Below are 14,665 nucleotides of genomic sequence, written 5' to 3' on the forward strand. Positions count from 1 at the left end.
TGAGTACGGTACCCAGCTTTCTCCCTCATCACTTGCGTGCAGGGATTTCTCCATCTCCTGCTTCCATTCTGGTTGCTTGGGCCCCCATCTAAGGGTCACCTTTCTTGATTCCTTTCCCCACTCACTTTTCTTTCCAATGCCCATTGACCAGCGAGGCTTGTGGTCCCGTGTCTCCACCACTTCTTCTGAGGAATCTGACCTCTCAGATCCCAACATCTGGCAAGGTTCCAGTTGGGGCAGCAGCTCTCTTTCCGGGGAGTTTTCCCCCTTTCTTGCTCCATTGTCTGACATGGTAAATTTTTGCAAAATCCCCCGGCAAGGGTCTCCCTTCCAGGTGGATTAATTTTGCAAGTCCTGTATAATGTAAGGACCCACCCCACTTTGCATCTTAAGAAGACAGAACTCTTGGAATAATTCTTCCAACAGGCATCCTTTATTAAGAGAAAATGATTGCAGGCGTTCTAGACAGGACTTGGGGTCCAAGCTCTCCCATTCAAGGTTTTAAGGGGTTCCCCAGTAGCCCCACCCAATCACCCGTCTCTTCCAGCAACAGTCTCAGGCATTACACTCCCACCCCCTTTTCCTTACTGCCGGCTGGATGGAGACTTCAAAGAAAAGTACATGAAAGGTGATAGCCCCATTCTTATGGTTAGTCCTTTTGGTGATACACACATCCAGTTCCTTTGAAGTATACTGAAGGAAGTGAAGGCCATAAAGCCCCTTTGTTCACCCCCTTCCCTTCATCGTATGACAGAATCCATAGAAGGCAGAAATGGGGTTTTTTATAATTGATAACTAGATATGAAATATAATTGGATTCTGACAGAAACATGATATGTTTACTGTAGATCTCCTTTAGTAATGAGTTCTCCCTAGAATTTTGGAGGATGACAGAATTGATTTAAAGTATAGATAAAGGTGACCAACATTGTTAGGCATTATTTTTGCTTGCTATTGCATAAAAAAAGAACTATAATTTGATTGTTGTCAGAACTTGCATACATTTCATAGACCAATAATAATGAATATTATGAAGTGAAGCAGGTACTTTAAATATTCAGGAAGAGAAAACTTTAGATTATAGTTTAAAACTCCAAAATAACTTTGAATTAATTGGGGATTTGTTACTTTTTAAAACATTTAAATTAAACAAACCTTTGCTAAAAAAAAAATGTAAGGCATATATCTGAGTGATCTGCAACAGAATTTTCAAATCCCAATTGTTTGGCAGTACCAAGTGCTAAACTTTTTTTAATCTAAAATTAGAGCGATAACATTTTGTAAAACCATAAGCATGAGCTCGGTTAAATTCTGTTTTTAAAAATAAATTCCTTAATTGTAATTACAAACTATGCTCATAGACACTATAGTTTTGTTCTTTGGGTTTTTAATAGTTTTGACAAATTTGAGATCTGTATTTGGCTAAAACAAATTATCAAGAATGGGGAAATATTATAGTTTATATTATATACTATTTTTTGAAATCTTTATTTCCAAGTACACATTTTATTAATATTGAACAATATTAAAATTAAACTTTTAGTATACTGTGCAAATGCCATACCCACATAAATAAATGCAGAACTCAATACATGAAAGTGTAGGAAAATGCTATAATTGCACTTGGAATACGAACAGCTTAATGTAATGTATGGCTATTTTGATCATGCTCATTCTTGAATGTATATTTAATGTTACACCTGTTCCTAAATAATCTGTTTCTTCCTAGTGAATTGTGAAGACATTAAGGCAGCAGAGATATTATGCTTGTGTTCACATATCAGAAGATATATTTCTTTTAATATCACCAATAATTTAAGTGGCTGACATACAAACTGGTCAGAAGAAAACCAATCCTTTGCACATGATTAGCAAAATGAAGACATTGTGGAATGTTGCTAGTGACAAAGAACTGGTGGTTTCTTAGAAAAAAATTCTATATTTCCAATTTGGCAAGTACTTCTAGATATGCATAGATTGGGCTATAAATCACTTGTAAAGGCAGCTGCTTGAAACACAATTCTATTTATTTTATTTGCTGTATATTCTAGCAATGCAGAAGGTTATATAAATAAAGTGCAGTGTATAAACACTGTAAATTAAATAACAAACAGAAGTTCTGTATGAAGCAGTGCCTTTACTTGTGGGAATTTTAGTTATTCCATTTCAACTCCAACTATGTTTCATATAAACTGTTGCTATATTATTTGGCATTAGCCTGGAACCAGCACTATAGGCAGTCCTTGACTTAAGATCAAAATTGGGATTGAAACTTCCATTATTAAATGAGGCAATTAAGTGAGTCATGCCCAATTTTATGACATTTTTGCCATGGTTGTTAAGTGAACCATGCAGTCATTAAGCAAATCCAGTTTCCCCAACTGACTTTGCTTGTTGAAATTCGACTGGGAAGGTCGCAAATGGCAATCATATGACCCTGGGATGCTGCAGGTTGAGGACTACCAGTGCTAATTCAGTCCCTCATGTTGTTAGGTATTGTAGGAACCATTTTTAGCAGCTTCAACTTTCAAGATACGATTGTGTTCCAGAGTTTTTATCCTCTATGACAGATTTCACACATCACACTAAAGTCCTGTTTGCTTACTGTGTGTTTAATAAAAGACTAATTAGCTGGATTCACACAATATGCTAAATCATGAGCCGTGTTTATGTACAAGAGTAACAAGATTCACACAAAGCATGTGGGGATCTGATATCTGCAGCTCAGGGCCAAGTCAACACAATGTTACAAAGATCACTAAACTGATCTTTCAACTGATAAATAGGTAACCTATTTACAGTACGCAAACAATAGCAGAGGGAGAAAATATTTTAAAATACAGAATGTCCCTGATCACACAGTTGTAGTACCCAGAATCAGCACATAAGCACAAATCAAAAAGATCTATAAAGTTAGTAAAAGATAAATTAGAACAGACTTACGGTTTTTGCGCCATAGCACAGCCATAAGATTGCGGAGCTTTGTTAACCCTCAGAAGACAGCTGGTGAGAACACCCATTGTACCACTTTTAGTATATGGCAATATCTGAGTATCACCAGTCACCTAGCAAGGTGTCAAAAATGTGACAAAAAAAGAGGAAACTTAGTGACTGTTCAAAGTTACAATGGCACTGAAAAAAGTGACTTATGACCGTTTCAGCTTTCCCAGGGTCACGTGATTTACATTTGGATGCTTGGCAACTGATTCATATTTATGATGGCTGCAGTGTCTCAAGATCCTGGGATCCCCTTTTGCAACCTTTTGACAAGCAAAGTCAATGGGGAAACCAGATTCACTTAACAACCTTTTATATCAGGGGTGTCAAACTCAATTTCATTTGAGGGCTGCATTAGCACTGCGGTTATTATCCTTCCTTTTTCCCTCCCACCTTGCCTCCCTCCTCCTTCCTTCCTTCCTTCCTTCCTTCCTTCCTTCCTTCCTTCCTTCCTTCCTTCTTTCCTTCCTTCTGCGGGGCTGTCAGGGTTCAACAGAAGCACCAGGATCAGCGCTGGGAAGAAAGATAATTAAATCCACCCACCAAACCATCTTTTCACAGGCTTGGGGTTGTGCAAAATGTGGCTCTTTGGAAACTCAGCCTCTACAAAAACTTTTCTTTTCTTTTCTTTTTACACGTCAGGCACTGTTAAGGCTCTCTGGCAGTTTCATTCTTCAATGCATCTGGCCAATATTTAAGAATACAGTCCCAAACATCTTACGCAAACACAATGCATCATGTCAGTTGTAGGACAAATAACATGAGCAAGCATTTTATTTCCTCCCTGGATACAATTCCTGCAGCTGCAGAAAAAGCAGCAAAAAGAGAAAAAAGAGAGAATGTACATTTTATTAATGGAGAAAAAAGGAACAGTGAGTGACTTAAGGGGAAAAATAGTCTTTAAATAAATTTAAAAAAACACCTCACAACAACATATTTTCTGCCATGGAGCAAGTTTCAAATTGACTCCGGAGTTCAGAGATCTTAAATCAGGGGTGAGAAACCTTGGCTCTTTTATGACTTGTGGACTTCAGCTCTCAGAATTCCTGATCCAGAAAGGCTCAGCTTGGAAACCTCTCCATTTCCCCTCAGTGTGGCTGGCTCAGGAATTCTGGGAGTTGAAGTCCAAAAGTCATAAAAGAGTCAAGGTTCCCCACCCGTCTTAAATGGTTGCTCCACAGGAATTGCATCCCATCAGGGAAGCTGAGCGAGGAATTTACCAAGGCTTTGTAAGTCTAACCAAACAGGCCAAAGCTGACAGCCACTCTTTGCTGAACTTTTCCCAAAGAAAGCAATGTTGCAAAAAGAGAAATCAGTGAAGGAGTCAAACTTTTTCCTTCAACCTTCTCCAGAGGAAAGATTAACATGGCATCTGCTAGGCATTTTTTGTCCAAATTGGGCACCCAAAGCAACGGGAAAAAACTGCTGCAGAACCAGGGCTGCTATGCCCCAAACGAAGTTCAGCTTCATCCCGCTCATCCGACGCGACAGTGATTCACTTGTCCAAAATGAAATACAGGTTGAAGCCCCTGTAGCAGGCAGCACCCCCTCGTCTTGCTGCCCCCCTTATGTGTCACAGGGGACCATCAGGGTGGCCAGGAAGAGCCACTGCAAGCCCCAGGGAAGAAGTCTCTGTGCTGCACGAGCCATTCCTGAATCCAGGCAGCTCAAGATGGCAAAGACCTCAGGACTCTGTTCCTCCCAAGCTCCTTCAGTGGATGTCCAGGCGGCAGTGGTGGCTTCTTGGGATCAAATCCTCAGGTTCAGAAAGGAGGGGGAAAGGCTGTCTGGAGGTGGGGTTTTTGGGGGGAGGGTGGTTTCAGATTTCCCTTCTGCTCTGCTTTCCCTCCGGTCCATTTTCAGGGGCGCCTGTGCCTTGTGCTTCCAGCGCAGTGGAGCCGAGCCCACCTGTCGGCCAGGTGATTGGCAACTTCCAGTTCGCATTGCTTTGCTAATCTTTTAGGGAGGAATCTATAGAAAGGACTCAAGGTGACTAAATAAAGAGAACTGCAATTTTGACTGGTTGAAAAGTGAATAAAAGAACTGTTATAAAATACTGATTTTACTGATGCCTTGAAAATTGGAAATACAGTGGATTATAAAAACTATATACAGTATATAAGATAAGAACTATATAAAATTGAGCTGTTTGGATTCTGAGTTTGGCTGGTTTGATAAGGCTAATTATAGAGACTATGGCACTGATGAAGGACTATTTGAAAGGGGGAGACAACATGGATATTGCATTCTTACCAAAACATGACAGAAAACCACATTTAATACTTACTCCTGAAGGACCTAACCTGAAATATCAAAGATCTCCAGAGGCAACATTTCAAGACAAGACAAATACTTTCCAGGAGGAAACGTATGTAATGTTATGACAGATACAAATGACAATAGCTTCAAACCATGAGGAGATTAAAAATAACTTTGACAACATAAATGAGCACATCTCTAATCTAAACCCACAATCAAAAAACACTCAGAAAATGACTGTACAAAATGAACAAACAAATCAGATAATAGAACATAAACTAGAAGAAAATGACTTAATTAGTGAAGCAACAAATGAAGAGAATTATAATTTAACACAAATAGGAAAAAAACCTGCAAGACTTTGACATAACAATAAAAATGGAAAAGATACTTTATTATCAGAACATCAAAATAAACCTGAGGATAAGAAAGAAGATTTAACAAAATGGACTATAGAACTGCCAGGAGAACCATAAGAGTTCAGGAGACAAAAACATATATTTTACGCACCCTGTCTTCTCCACTCTCAACAATACTTAAGAAAAATACAAGAATACAAGAAAAAGCTGGAATATGACTTGTTTGCCCTTACTTGCCCTTACTTCTCTTATTTAATACAAAATGGGATCTGAAACAACTAACTTAATTGATCAATGTTGCCATTTCACATCTTGGTGCTATTCAAATATATTCAGACTCCAGCTGCCACAAGCAAGTGCAGGGAGTGAGGCATTTTGTAAGAGAGGAAAAAGAGTTGAGTGTCTTATCATTCCTCTGCTCTCTTCTTCTTTCCTTTATTATCTTTGTACCAAATAGAATCAAATGGGAATTTATCATAAATGTAAGAAGTGTCAGGATGGGAGACAAGTGAGAAAGGGAAAAGTGAACTTCCAGATGTTCACAAATGTTGTGAACCATTTGACTGCAGCTTTTTATGTGACAATAGAGAAAATTGACCATTATGCCATGTGATGAGATGAAATGGATCACAACAACATCTGAATAAAGAACCTTCTATAGTGACACCTTCTTTCATTAGGGTGACTTTGTTAAGAAAGAAGATGATTTCTGATATTTTGATGGGTTGATGGACCTTATAATTTGTGCCCTCCCTCTCTCTGAATCTGCTTTTTGGACTTCACACTGAATTTCTGATTTCTGACTCACTTCAGATTTGCCTCCAGCCCTAGGATTCTTCTTCAAATTTTATAAGTCCTTCTTTTTTGCTAGTACTGAAAGATTTATTGGAAATCTGGATATCTGGCAACTATCAGATTTTGCCAAGATACAGAAATTGTGTGTGTGTATGTGGGAGCAGAATATTATTATAGTGTCAACGCTGCTAACATCGGATGTTCTTGCTTTGACAACAGATGGAAATGTAGCCATCTTTTCTCTATTGCTTTTAGAGTTCATTAATGCTGGGACGGGAAGGTGGATAAGAATCCAGCTAGTCATAACAATAATAACTCAGCTGTGGGAACTCAAGGTTATTAGGTCCAGAGTTGATAGAAATTTGGCGGGCAGGAAAGATGGGGAGAAAGCCTGTGCTTCAAGTTAATTGGGGAATGTGATTTATGACTACTAATTGGGAATGGGAATTTGTGCCAGGGGATGGGAATTCAGTTTTTGGCTTCAACTATGTAGTGCCGATACTTTGTTTCACGAATAAAAGATTCTTTAAGGAAAATAATGTCTCAAAGTTCTTTTGAAAAGATTCATCTGTCGGAACCATGACATATAGCATATGCATATTACAAAAGTAACACTTATATTTGCATTCAGTATTAATTAATCTGTGCATTGCATTCAGATACTCTGTTGAAACATTATACAGTAAAAGTACATATTGAATACATACTATATAAAACAAGTCCATTTTATTCCATTTTGCCTCCCAGGAAAAAATTCTGGAAAGTTGTTTAATTTGTTCTACAAAAAATGTGCAGTGCTTATCACAATAGTCTAATTAATTATAATTTTTATAAATTTCTGTCATAGCTTGCACCAGAAACAAAAGGTGTGGTTCACTGGATAATGGATATTCCCTTTGTACGGTCCACAAATCTTCAGGGGGGAGACCTTGTGGCAAATTACCCGTATGACGAAACTCAAACTGGTATGTACTATAAATCTAAGGCCAAATAGCCTTGGTCAGCTTGATGGCTGTGCTGGATTCTGAATAGCATGCTGAGAACCACATTCCCAACCTGGACAGATTACATTTTACTTTCCATTATTGTAATTAATTTAACTTTTGCACTATTTATAAGTTTTAATTTCCTCTCTTTTTGTCTGTTACTGCAGACTTCCCAGAATAAACTATTTTTTTCTTTTTAATCAGTAGAGAAGCAGGCTTTTTTTTCTTTTATGGTATGTTGTAGTTTTCTAAACTGAGAAAACAATTTTTTTCCCTTTTTAAGGCTGGAAGAGCCCATGGAAGAGGAGAGGAACAGAACTTTGGAGTAGGTTTTAGGGCAGGGGTAGGCAACCTTGGCTCTTTTATGACTCATGGACTTCAACTCCCAGAATTCCTGAGCCAGCATGGCTCAGCTTGGAAACCTCTCCCTTTCCCCTCAGCATGGCTGGCTCAGGAATTCTGGGAGTTGAAGTCCATGAGTCATAAAAGAGCCAAGGTTGCCTACCCCTGTTTTCGGGGCATAATAATGAGGATGAGATACCATTCTTCTTACTTAGTTTAGTACTATTTTCACAAATTATGTTAATTTAATTTTGTTTTAGTTTTTTTCATGCTGCTGAGACAGCTTATTAAGAAGAATATGTTACCTGATGTGTCTGTTTTAAATAAACACCAGTGGTCTTCATATGAAGCTCTTATCATGCATAATCCTGAATATTAAATGATCTAGATTCAGATAATTAAAGTAGGCCTACATTCTCTGTTTTTCTTTCCACCCTCTATTATGTATTTTACTACTGTTCTCCCAGGAAGTGCACATGAATACAGCTCCTGCCCAGATTACGCTATTTTCCAAAGCTTAGCCTGAAGCTATTCATCTTTTCATCCAGCCATGTCAAACCCAAATTGACCACCATGTCGCAAGAATGATGATGACGGCAGTTTCATTGATGGGACAACTAATGGTGGTGCCTGGTATAGCGTTCCAGGAGGTTTGTATTGCTGAAATGCAACATTTTAATCTTATTTTTACAGTATGCCAGAGTAGGACTGAAGGTAGAAATCTGTCAAATATGACTTATTAATCCACATGTTTGTAGAGCAAATAATGAATTAAATCTTGCAAATATCATAGAACTCATATAGTTCTTGCCAGAAGGTTTTACAGGCTATTAGTGACATTGTTCCCTTTTCTGTTCCAGGATGATCTAGGCAAAACTTGCCTTTTATAATGAGCTTCCCCAGGTGGTGTTTCAGTAGTATATAAACAGCTAGTAACTAAGTGGAGGCCTTAGCGTGCATATACATTGTTGACCTATTAGCTAGTCACCAATGTTTGTTATTCTTAAATAAACTCATATTCTGTGTTTTTGTATGGAAAGATAGAAATCTCCATAAGCTCTATCTGCTTAGTATTTATTTATTAAATTTATATGCAGCCCATCTCACTATTAAAGCAACTCTGGGTAGCTTACAAAATGAGAACTATGGAAACAATGAAAATTAACAAGAAGCATACAATGGTGACTGAGGTAACTTTACATTCTGTTAGCATTATTGTTTTTATAGTTCTCACAGCTCAGTATGATGTTTTCTGAATGGCATATTTTTAAAAAATGAAATGATGAAGTGATAAGTGCACTAGCAATAAGTGGAAATTATAGTGTCTACTAACTTTAACAGGAAGCTAATTGTGGTGAAACGTTCTAGGTCAGTGATGGCAAACCTTTTAGAGACTGAGTGCCCAAACTGCAAGCCAAAACCCACTTATGTATCGTCGGGTGCCAGATGGCCATGGCCCATTGGGTAGGCATGGCTGCAATGGTAATGGCAAGATCTTTTTTTTTAGCGAGAAGTTGAAATTGATTGATTAATTGAACTTTTTGTTTTTGCATATGGCAGCGGAGGCCGAAAGCGAAAAAGTTTTATAAAACCCAGTTGAAGGCCTAGGATTGGGGTGATGGTGCACGTGCCCACAGAGAGGGCTCTGCGTGCCACCTGTGGCACATGTGCCATAGGTTCACCATCACGGTTCTAGGTTCTTTTTTCTCTTCTCTTTTGTAAGTATATTATTTAGATATATAACAAGACGTTTTGTGCTTTATTTTTAAAATACATCGAGGAATAAAAGGATTTATTTGAGATCGTCAGGGTAATCCCATTGCTAATGCCACAATTTCTGTAGAGGGGATAAACCATGACATTACATCAGGTAAGTATTCATATGTATATTGAGACAGATGATGAATGTTGATACATGGATAAATATAGCAATATCCTTTTCTATTTTCTGGGGGGTGGGGTGTTAGTGTTCTCTACTACTGAAGGATGGAAGAAGTGATTTTTCACTGCTTGTCTTGTGCAACTTTCCATGCTATCCTTGATGGTCCTGCATTCCTTGTATATGATTTTGGAAAGCAAAGAGGATATGACTAGAAGAATAATTGCAAAAGCAATCTTAGCCTTTTTTGCCACTGAGGAAAACTTCTAATGGCCAAAACATTCCTTTGTGAATGGATAGGCATTGCCAAAAAGAAAAGCAATGTTTCCACTTGTAACATGTGTGTGTTCAGGTTTTTAAAATAAACATTGGAACTAAAAAATAGCATCATTAGACTTATCTAGAATGAGCCCATTTTCCTGTTTCATTCAGGACGAAATCTAAATCTTAATTCAGAAATTCAAATCTTTACGCCTTCATTTAACTATAATTGGAAAGTCACAATTACCTTTAATGGACAAAATGTTCAGATTAGGGGCCTCTTATGAAAATAGATGATATCTGTCAAATGTTGGCCAATGGGTGGAGAAAATTTTGTGCTGAACTCCTATATAAAAGAAAATTAAAATTAAATTTTATTTCAGAACTGGATGAATTCAGATAAAATTGCTTCCTCTCAATCAGTCAGATTTGCCACATTAAAATTGACATTTGCAAAATTGCAACCCTTTCTCTTATCACTTACTTGTTAATCCAGTTTCCTATTTACAAAAAAGAGCATAAAACCTTTTATTATTTTAAGACATTCATGAGCAAAATTACTATGCTTATGAATATCTTAAAATAATGCAAAGTTTTATGTTTTCATGGTTTAGGATAAAAAGAACAAAAATATACTGTGTTCCAGGCTTTTTCTTCCCCTTTCCAAAGTCACTCTTGTATTTTGCACTTGGCTCCAGTTAATGGATCTTGAGATTTTAATTAGAAAACAAACCAGATCAAACATATTTCAGTAGCACTTAAGCATGTACCTAAAGTTTTTTTAAAAATATAGTGGCATCTTTCTGTTTCCTTAGCAAAGGATGGAGATTACTGGAGGCTGTTGGTACCTGGAAATTATAAAGTGACAGCCTCAGCATCTGGCTATCTAGCAATCACAAAAAAAGTGGCTGTTCCCTTCAGTCCTGCTATTAGGGTAAGCGGTACCATTTTTGCATTTAAAATAATACTCATTCATATCTTAATGTTGTTTTCTAATGTTTTATCTTGTACATCAAGTCTCACAAACTCTGTGAAACATTTTCATTATTGCTTATGTGGAAGATAAAGTCAGAGTCAGAAAGGGATAGAGCAAAATGCAAGCAAACAAAATATAATACAACATAAGAAAAAAAATCAATAGTGCTTTTACAGTGAACAAAAGAAAACAGGCTTTTATACTATGGTGATTAAGGTAAAGCAAACATGACAAAAGAAGAAAGAACCCGAAACGGGCAGATCATGCAAGGAAACCACCAACGTCCCTGAGTTGAAAGTCTTCTGTAAGGAGAAATGGGCTAAAATTTGTCCAAGTGAGCATACAATTTTCAGACATGTCGAGTTGCAGCTGTTATTCATTTATTGGGGGGGCAGAATAATAGAATATAGAATAATAGGGTTGGAAGGAACTTTGGAGATCTTCTAATTCAATGCCCTGTTCAAGCAGAAGACCCTATACCAGAGGTCTTCAAACTTGGCCCTTTTATGACTTGTTCAACTCCCAGACTTCCTCAGCCAGGGCCAAGTTTGAAGACCCATGTCCTATACCAGTCCAGACCGTGTCCCCATTGCTGTCCAGTCTTTTCTTGAAAACTTCCAGTAATGGAGCAACCACAACTTCTGAAGGCAAGCCATTCGCACTGATTAATTATTCCCAGATCAGAAAATTTCTCCTTAGTTCGAGGTTGGATCTCCTTTTAATGAAACCAAGTATTACAGCCCTGAAACCATGATGCCCGGGGAGAGAGAAGAATTCATGAAATGGCACGCTGCGAATATAGGCCTCTCTTAATATATCTACATCTTGTCTGCAATAGTAAGCCAGAGCCTTCTTTAGTTTAAACACAGTACCTGTATTAGCAGAGTGCCATTTCATGATTTTTTTTCTCTCCCCGGGCATCATGGTTTCAGGGCTGTAATACTTGGTTTCATGGAGTGGTCCCATGTAGTTTTCATTGGCCATTGTATTGAACAAGTGGGAGAAATATCCTTTGCTGCCTTGAAACCCCATAGATTTGGGTAATTTGCTTAATTTAAGGGGCAAAAATGAGAGGCTATCAATAAACCAAATCTTATAATCCGGAAGGGTGATATACAACAGTTTCCCCCCCCCCCGACTTATAAGTTGTACCCTAACCTTTTCACAGATCAGCTGCCTCAGTACTAGGTATCTGTCCTAACCTTTGGAGTTGTGAGCGATAAAAGTACATCCTTTAAACTTATGATTTATAAATTTCTTTACAAACTGCTCCAGGGATCTAACACCATAACAATCCCCCCTCACAACATCTTTATCATACCCATCCTTCAACATATCCCTGGCACAGCCATAATTAGGAATATGGGCGCCTATCTCTTGACAGCATTCAAAATCATAAAAGATGTATCTTTTGCCAATTTCCAGTCGGCCCAACAATTTTAGAAAGCATAAATGCCCTTCTAAGATTTCAACCTTCTCAGAGCACTGTCCACACTTGGTTTCCTTGCACTTTTTGTGGGGGTTAAAGACATAAACCCCACATGTTTCACAATATTCTTTATTCTTACAGTCAACTTTTCCCTCCATAGCAAGCTGTGTGTGTCTTTCAAAACACACCTTAGACCGGCAAAACACTTTGCACCTACAGCAGTGCGTCTTCTCCTCCACAACCTGCTGACATTCTTGGTTGAGGCATGCTCTGCAGATATATTGACAGCCATGACTAAATTTGTGGTGGTAGGGTGTGTGGCAGAATTTACAGAACTAGCGTTCACCCAGGAAGCACTTGATATTTTTGATGCCATAGTCATGTTTGTCGTGTAACAATATAAACACTATTTTTTTCTTGATGGGGGCTACCTGTGACAAAAAACCTAAACCCATCCTGCATATAAAACAAGATATTTATAGTGACCCTTAAATCTTCTTCAAAGAGGTGTATCTGAGAAAAGTCAATCCTGTTTTCTGTGGAAACACCCAATCTGCTGTGAAGTTCCCTCGTAATAATTTCTTGCTTTCTAACATCCACACCAATCAGCCAGAGTAAACAGCTAGCAAAACACAGAAATTCATCTCCCACATTGAAATCTACTAGGTGCTGTCTTTTTTTCTCCAGTACTCTGGTGAGCAGCACAGTGTTTAACTTCCTAAGCCCTCCCCCCTCCTTGTTCAGGATGGTAACCACTAATTGTAAATTACCCCCCCCCCCACACACACACAATATCTCTGCCTTACTTTGAAGCAGATTTTCAACACTGGTCAGAAAATCATCAGCATTTAAATCATCACATGCCTCCTAATAGAAAAGAGAGGATGATTTAACCCCATTGCATCCAACCAGAGTTAAACAAAATCGTTTGGACCTATGTCCCTAGCAACATTATTCAAAAGAGTCTGTATCGCATTATGAATAACCTCTATAGCATCTACAAAAGACTGGATTTGGTCAAGATTAACAAATCTATATCGATAATAGTAGTCCATAGCCCTGAAATTTTGGATAGGCTTCTCCCATGCCTGCACCATATCCAGATAAACATTGTTCGTATTCTGAGAGTTTGCAGAGTTAGGGGCTTGTAGATGTGGCTTAGAATGACATATCTCCCCTTCTGGTTGAGATGCAGGCATAGAATCACAATTATGACTGTCTGCTGGGAATGCTGGAAGTCCACCTCCATGCATTTTTGCTTTTTTGCAGGCCGGCTCTGGTCAAACAAACAAACAAACAAACAAATGACTATCACCAACATTCCTAATAATGTAATTCCCCCCACCCCCTTTTACTTTCTAAAAAATAATACTAATGGTTTTGTAGTTGGATAAAATGCTAGATATTATACCTCCTAACAGCATTCGTGTTGTGTGGCTTGTGGAAGGCTGAGGGCTCATGTCATGATGGGCCCCTTGGTGCTCTGTGGGGATTGTGAGATCTGCAAATGGCTGATCGTCCTCCCATTCTGAAGGAAAAGAAAAATCCCAATGGTCAGAATTGTTGCAGAAATTTTTGTCAGAATCTAAATATATGAAAGTGTGAAAGACAAATAAATACCTTCATATACCCTCAAACATTCTGAGTCTGTCAATTCATTCCAGTGAAATAAAACAATCAATCAATCAAACAAGCAAGCAGACAAGAATATTATAAAACTCCATTTTGCATCTAAGTGTTTCAAAAATTAGCCATAAAACTACTTACGATAGTAGCTTCCATTCTGAAAAGGGACTTCTTAGCAGATCAAATGGCTCCAGAGGTATCGATATACCAGAAATCAGCAAACGTGACTGGACCAGTATGGACCCTGTTTTATACATGCTGGTGATGTCACAAATTAATCACATCAGCAGAAGTGTGTTCTTCACACCTTTTGAAAAGCTGTCTACCCTTAACTGCCCAGGAAGCTGCATTTGAATAGTAAGTGATGTTACAAATTAATCATATCAGAATTGGTGAGTTCTTTACAACTTTTGCAAAACTGGCCAGCCCCACCTCATGAGGAAAACCCAATTGAAGAATATCACATGAGCTTTGATTAAATTGTGTTTAACATCTGACAACGTTAAACAGGGGCCAGCAAAAGAAAAAAAAAACATAATACATCTTTCATGTGATTTGTAAAGCACATTTTATTATAAATTTCATAGCATTAACAGTTTCTTGTAATTAATTTCTGTTACATTCTGGCATATGAACCTCTTCAGAGACTATGGCAATTCAGCTTCAATCTTTGACATTAATGACAATGGTTTACGTTTCTTTTCGATACGCTGTATGAATGTCTTGAGCTCACCAAGGGAATCCCGGGTGAAATAT

General features: G+C 38.0%; 1 protein-coding gene across 1 annotated transcript in view; it reads left to right on the forward strand.

Moving 5' to 3' along the window:
* LOC120309832 (methylsterol monooxygenase 1-like) overlaps positions 1 to 13,920 on the forward strand; it is a 50,188-nt gene extending 36,268 nt beyond the window's left edge. The window contains exons 7-10 of the mRNA XM_039347449.1: positions 7,258 to 7,375; positions 8,206 to 9,608; positions 10,694 to 10,812; positions 13,705 to 13,920. The gene's annotated coding sequence lies outside the window, so the exon portion shown is untranslated. The remainder of the gene's footprint in view (positions 1 to 7,257; positions 7,376 to 8,205; positions 9,609 to 10,693; positions 10,813 to 13,704) is intronic.
* The last annotated feature ends 745 nt before the right edge of the window (positions 13,921 to 14,665 follow it).

The sequence above is a fragment of the Crotalus tigris genome, unplaced genomic scaffold (assembly GCF_016545835.1).
Source record: "Crotalus tigris isolate CLP2741 ecotype Arizona unplaced genomic scaffold, ASM1654583v1 scf7180000018073.2002930, whole genome shotgun sequence".
NCBI lineage: Eukaryota > Metazoa > Chordata > Lepidosauria > Squamata > Viperidae > Crotalus > Crotalus tigris.